The 7,383-nt window shown below is 38.4% G+C and overlaps 1 long non-coding RNA gene across 1 annotated transcript; it reads left to right on the top strand.

Annotated features, from left to right (window-relative positions):
* Positions 1–526: 526 nt before the first annotated feature.
* On the top strand, positions 527–1,830 carry LOC109495951. The gene is made up of 2 exons (XR_002151674.2): positions 527–679; positions 1,702–1,830. It is a non-coding gene; the product is annotated as an uncharacterized LOC109495951 (long non-coding RNA).
* Positions 1,831–7,383: the final 5,553 nt, after the last annotated feature.

The following is a 7,383-nucleotide window of genomic DNA, read 5'->3' as shown; positions in this document are numbered from 1 at the left end:
CAATCACAGTACCATCTTTTTTAAATATATTGTTAATGTTTTAATATTTTTGAGAGAGAAAGAGAGAACACAAGCAGGGGAAAGGCAGAGAGAGAGGGAGACACAGAATCTGAAACAGGCTGCAGTCTCTGAGCTGTCAGCACAGAGACTAAAACAGGGCTTGAACCCACAAACTGTGAGATCATGACCGGAGCCACCCAGGCACTCTTATCAAAGTGCAGTCTTATTTCAACTCATATTTCAGGAGAATCTCACTTTGTAGTAAGAGAATTCTGACCCATCATTCCCTTGGAGAATCTCCAGATTTCTGCTGGTAATATCCAACAATTGGCTTAAAGTGCACCCCAAAACTGACACCTGATGAAAGCCAAAATATCCATTAACACATTCAAGTCTCAGAGGACATCAAAGGCAGAGCAATGCCTAACATCACTTGGAATCTCCACTCTCCTTTCAGTGTATTCCTAGCATTGTGACTCTAGAATCACATTTGGAATCCCAAGAACAACAAATGGCATGACTACCACATGCATGCTGTAGTCTAGCATAATATTAAAGATCTTGAAACTCTGAACGCTGCTCATGAAACAACTAAAAGAGGATGAAGAGTTCTGGATGGGCATTCCCATCCCCAGGCAGGGACCACTGGCCTCTCTTCTGAGCCCTCATGGCCCTCTGTGTATGTTTTTTTGGTTTTTGTTGTACTTTGTCCACACTCTCATAATTATCTGTTTATGCTTCCATGTCCCAAACTAGACTTTGATTTCCTCTATGGTAGGGTCTACGTTTGATTCCTTTTTTGATTTTCCAGTCTAAGACACTGCCTGGCATAGACAACTCATTTAATAAATGTTTGTTGAATTAAATTGAATCCTAGCTTCATAAACAGAACCTTAGAACTCATACTTACCCAAGATGATAATAATTCAACTTTCTTGAATTTATCTTCAAAGAACTTGCTAAAGTAGAGTAACATGATAACATTACGACCAACTTTCTTGTTGGGTTTGAACATGAGATTCCTTCTAGGGGAAACCTGTCAATCTCTGTTTAACTTGAGTCTAGATTTCAAAGGGTAAAATTCAGATAGTACCCTGGACCTCCAAATGAGTTCATGATATAGGAGAGTTTTATCAAGTCCCCTATTTTCTCTTACCCAGGATTCATTCAAGGTCAATACTGGTTGATGACAGCTCTATATCTTTCTCTTCAAGAGGCTTTGCTAAATGTGGATGGAGGTATAAAGAAACTCAAATTATTGGTCCCTTGGGATCTTCTCAAGAGATTACTGAGTGGCTGGCTGGAGTTCCTTTAGCATAGCATAGAATATAAATGTTTTGGCTTCAGAATCAAACTGATCTGGGTTTAAATCCCAACTATAACTTTCAATAGCTGAGAGATATTGGGTGTGTTATTTTATCTGAACTTTATTTCTCTCAGTTAGAAAGTGAGGATAAAATATCAACTTACTGAGATTGTGCAGCATAGAGTTCCTATGCAAGTACTCAAAAACTACTAGTTACCATTGTCATGAATAATTATTATTCCACACAAGTGGCTCCAGAGAGGGTAAAGTGTGATGTTGCATACACCTACCCGGCCCAAACTTAGAGGACACATCTCCCTACATATTTCTTTTCTCTGATGTAGACCATATAACAGTGAGGCCATAAGTAAAAGTGGTTTTATCTTGGTCCATAGAACTGCCATCATCAAACAGAGAAGACCAACACCTAACGGACAAATTGCTGTGATATTCCCATTCTCGGTAACTTTATGCTTATCCATGAAGTTCTTCCTCTTCTTTGGAAATTAAACCATGATTAATTATTTGTGTTCAGCCCATCCTAACCCAAGGCCACCAATATTTTAGGATTAAAAGTCTCAGAAGCACCACAGTTGAGAAATTTCTGTCTAGCTAAAATGGAGTAACAGGAACTAGATTTACTCTCCCACCTGAAATAACTTAAAAAACTAATATATGAAACAATGGGTTTCAAGCTATCGGACATCAGTGATGCTCCTTGAGAAATCAAAACAAAGGAGATGCTCCCTACAATTACTGTGACTTTCCACCTGGAGAGTTTCCAGGTTGCACAGCATGGAAAGGAAACCCAAGTAGAATTTATCAAACTTTCTGAGATGAAGAGATGAAGTTAGGAGTCCAAAGAGGACAAGGTGGCTAGAGTTCAGAGGACAGAGGACAAAGATGAATGAGCTACAGAGAGCAAGCTTGGGAGAGCTACAGACGATGTCTCTTGAGTCCTGATCAGTACATATGTGGAAATAAACTACCCAGACCAGGTAAAAAAACAAACATGAAGGAATTATCAGGAGCACACTTGGAATTCAAACAGGATCAAACAATATTTCCTGTTCTTATCAGCCAGAATAGAGAATATAACTCATAGGATATTGGGTAGCTACTCCAAAGAGTTTTGTTTCAATAGTGGGACACAGTTTGCCTTACACTAAATACTGCTCTGGTGTCACCTAACAAAATTTTAAATTAAAGCTTTTAGTTTTATGATTTTAATCATTTTATGATTAAATGGTTTCCAAGTAGCTTAACTGCATTAAAAAAATCTCAAGAATATTTGTAGGAATACAAAAATATCTACCCACCCTACAAGGTACAATTGTCAATGTTTGACATCCAATAAAATATTCCAGGAATGTAAAGCAGCAGGAAAACATAACCCATGATAAGGAGAAAAACCAATCAATGGAAATAAACCCACTAATAATATATGGAATTAGTAGTAAGGGACATTATAATAGTCAATACTTCCCATATGTTTAAATGCTGGAGAAAAGATAGAGCATGGAGGCAAGACATGGAGGAAACTCAAATGTAGATCACTAAGTGAAAGAAACCAATATGAAAAGGCTATATACTGTATGACTCCAATTATGTGACATTTTGGAAAAGGCAACACTATGGGGTCAATAAAAATATCAATGGTTTCAGGGGATGAGAGAGTGACGGATAGAAGAGGCAGAGCACAAAGGACTTTTAGAGCACTGAACATGCTCTGTGTGATAGTATAATGACACACAGGTATATTATTATATATTTGTCCAAACTTGTAGAATGTACAAAACCAAGAGCGAACCCCAAGGTAGACTATGGACTTTAGATAATTATGATGAATCAATGTAGGTTCATCCAAAGTAAAAAGTGTGTCATCCTAATAAAGGATATCAATCGTTGGAGGAGACTGCATGTTCAGGAGAAAAAGTTATATAGGAACTCTCTGTACTTCCCTCTCAGTGTTCAAGTCTTTAAAAAATAATAACTATCACCCTAGAATCCTACAGCTAACAAACATATATTTCAAACATGAAGATGAATAATGACTTTTTAGACAAACAAAAGCTGAAATAATTACTCACCAGCTAACTTGCACTATAAGAAATGTTAAAGACCTTTAGATAGAACAAAAGTAATATGGATGGAATGTGAATCTACACAGAGGAAAGAAGAGCTATGGAAACAGTGCTATGTAGGTAAATATAAAGACATTTCTCACTATTTAAATCGCTTTAAAATATAATTTACTGTTTAGATCGAACAACATATTCTGCAGTTTATAACACAGAAGTATCTGATGATAATAGTACAAAGGCCAGGAAAGTTGCATATAGCTGTATATAGTTGTAAAGTTCTACTACACTTGAAGAAGCAAAATACTTGTGGACAGCAGGCTGTGCGTTATTAAAGATGTATAATGCAGAACCAATAGTAGTCACTGAAATAACACAACAAAGAGTAATTGTCAACAAACTGATAAAAGGGATAAAATAGAAACATAAGAAATACTCAATCCAAAGAATGAAGAAAACTAGGAAAAGGGGAAGAACAGCTGCGACAGGTGGAAAGAAAATTTTTTTTAATTTTATTTGTGAGAGAGCAAAAGCGAGAGAGAGCAATCAGGGGAGATGGGCAGAAGGAGAAAGAGAGAATCCCAAGCAAGCTCCATGCTCAGCTCATAGCCCAACTCAGGGTTCAATCCCAGGATCATGACCTAAGCTGAAATCAAGAGTCAGACCTTCAACTGACTAAGCCACTCAGGTACCTCGAAAGACATTTCAAAGTCAGTCCCATTACTTAAGAAAAATCAATGCAGAGGATTTTTAGGATAAACTACTCTGTATGATACCATAATGGTAGGTGCAGGTCATTATATATTTATCTAAACCCCAGAATGTACAACATCAAGAATAAACCCTGTTGTGGACTTTAGACTCTGGGTGATAAGCATGTGTCAATGTAGGCTCATCAAGTGTAACAAAGGTACCACCTGGTAGGGGATGTTAATAATGAAGGGAAGCAGGGCACCTGGGTCATTCAGTTGGGTAAGCGTTGGACTGTTGACTTCAGCTCAGGTCATGATCTCATGGTTTGTGAGTTCGAGCCCCACATCTGGGCTCTGCGCTGACAGCGACTGAGGTATGTGGGGAAGTCTCTGAATTTTACATTCAATTTAGCAGTGAACCTAAAACTTCTCTAAAAAATAAAGTTTATTTTAAAAAAGAAAAGCCAACAGGAAAAACATGAAAATCCCATTTTATTCCTCTTATTTCCACTCCCCTGTGATAGTCTGATTAGCAACTTTCCCTTCTACTTTCTATCTATACACTTACATACCTTACATACGTGCATGTACATATACACACATGCAGCTTTTTTGTTTTTTAAACACACGTGGAATATTATAGTATTGTTCTGATACTTGTTTTACCTCATGTGCCTTAAAGCTCTTCCTATGTTAATACATGTATCTTTACCTCAATCTTCTTAATGGCTACATAAATTCTATAGAAATGTGCCATATTTTATTTAGCTTTTAAACACTTGACTTTCATTTTCCAACTCATATTTCTATAGTGTTTTAATTTTTCCTATAAATGTGTAATGCTTTGTATGGCGGGGGAGGAAAAGTTAAAAAACAAACAAACATAGGAGCATCTGGCTGACTCCGTCGCAAAAGCATGCGACTCTTGATCTCAAGGTTGTGAGTTCAAACCCTATATTGGGTGTGTGGAGATTACTTAAATAAATAGAACTTCAAAAACAAAAATACCATCTCTTGGGGCACCTGCGTGGCTCAGTTAGTTAAGCGTCCAACTCTTGGTTTTGGCTTAGGTCATGATCTCATGTTCATAGGATCAAGCCCCAAGTCGGGCTCTGCACTAACAGCTGGACCCTGCTTGGGATCCTCTCTCTCTCTCTCTCTCTCTCTCTCTCTCTCTCTCTCTGCCCCTCCCCTACTCGCTCTCTGTCTCTCTCGAGATAAATAAACCTTAAAAAAAAATTTTTTTAAATACCATCTCTCAAGAGCTGGCAGTCTGGACATCCTCAAGCACTGGAAATGCCACAGTCCCTGGCACCCCAAGAATTTTAGTCATGCCCTTCCTCTGAAGGCAAGTCATTTCAATCATTTCACATCCCTCAAATTAGACCCTCCAGTTCTAAAGGCCTTAAGCTACATGTGAGTTTTAAGAACACTCAACCTGTTATAACCAATCTTGTCATTTATAAAACAAAGTTAATAATATTCATGTCATAGGGTTGTCATGTGAGGAGACGGCACACGTAAAGGGCAGCCCCTAGGATATATAGCTGGCTGTCTCCCAAGAAAACCAGAAACTACAGAAGGGAAGTCTAAGATTCTTTTTTATCTTTCTTAAATTATTTTAGATTTAATGTACACAAGAATCATAATCACCTGGGGTGCTTATTAAAACCGTACATTCCAGGCCTCACCTACAAAAGTTTGTATCTAGTTGGTTTGAGTGAAGTCAGGAATCTGCACGGTCAGCAGGTGACGCTCCGGGTGTTGCTGACACAGCTGGCCCATAGACCCCACTGGAGAAACTGTCGGGCTCCACTGGAGCTAAGTCAGAACAGGAGCTACTATGGCTGCTAGAATGATGCCCAAACTTAATGAGGTGAAAATGAGGAAAAGAGTGGTCCAGCTCGCATTTTAGTCCCGTTCTGTGACTTCATGAGGAAGGGCATGAAAATACTCAGACAAGAACACCAAAGGGCAGTTAATCTTGAGCAAATACTGAGGATGTAACCTAGGAATGCGTTAAGTCCCTTACATTTCTGGCCTAATACTAGGAAGTCTTTAGAGATGACTTATGTAATGGCTGGGGATATGAAACCAAGGCTACTGGCCCCTGATCTTAACTGTCAAAGTTTGAGTACAAGCAATAGAACTCTGGCCTATATTTGGTAGTGTATGCTGCATTCAGTTAGCCAACTGTGCCTGCTTGATTATCTTTCTTAGAAAGAGAGGAAAAGAGCAAGTAGAGGAGAGGGGCAGAGGGAAGGAGGGAGAGGGAAGGAAGGGGAGGGAGGGAGACAGAGAGAGAAGGAGGGAGGGAAGGAGGGAGAGAATGAATGAATCCAGAGCAGGCTCCATGCACAGCACAGAGTCCGACTTGGGTGCTTGATCCCAGGACCCTGTGATCATTATCTGAGCCAAAATCAAGAGTCAGATGCTTGACTGAGGCACCCAGGTGCCCCTGTGCCTACTTTATAATCAAGCTTCAAAAGGACTTTTTTTTTTTTTTTACCTGAGTTGGCATAATTTAAATAGGTCAACTTTTACATGCACTATATATACAGGCATTAAGAAAGACCAGCACATCCTTAGGTCAATGGTTCATTTAAGAAACATTTATTGAATACGCCCTTGTCTCTGGTATACATCTTCACTAGGCTACTTTGAGATTTTCTTCAAATGTCACTTCCCTTGGCAGGCATTATGCTCCCAGGCACAGTGAATTTTTTGAAATGATTTATAAATGTATTCATTCATTTACAGTTATACCTTGACTTGTGCCCCCAGAAATTCAGATTGATGTTAAATATTATACAAAGGATTTTATGGCTTGAAGGAGTTTTATTATAACACTAATCTCAATGTAATAAAATTCACTATTTACATATCTATTCCCCAGATAGATCACAAACTTCATGAGGAGAGACTGTATCTTACTCATCATTGAATCTCAACATATTAAGTGTTCAGTAAATGAATATAGACACACATCTATAAGCACAACCAAGTGAAGGCTAAGTGAATGCTGGCCTTCAAAGTAGTACCTTGGGATACAGCACGTATTTCCAATAACACACTGTATAGAATCCCTTCCCAAGCTGAGATGATCTTCAAAACAAATTTCAAAAGTACACCAAAAAAAGAACTAATTTAGTTTTCCTTTTGATTTTTCCATAAAACATCTCCTCTCCAAAATTGATCACACATGACTATAGGCCGTTTCCAGTAGTCAAATTTCTCCTTAAAGGATTAAGAATCTCCACAACCAAAGGTATAAATCTTGTTATAGATGACCTCTAAACATTTT

This window comes from Felis catus, chromosome F2, assembly GCF_018350175.1.
Source record: "Felis catus isolate Fca126 chromosome F2, F.catus_Fca126_mat1.0, whole genome shotgun sequence".
In the NCBI taxonomy this organism is placed as follows: Eukaryota; Metazoa; Chordata; class Mammalia; order Carnivora; family Felidae; genus Felis; species Felis catus.
The sequence above is the reverse complement of the archived record's forward strand: the minus strand, read 5'-3'. Positions and strand labels throughout refer to the sequence as shown.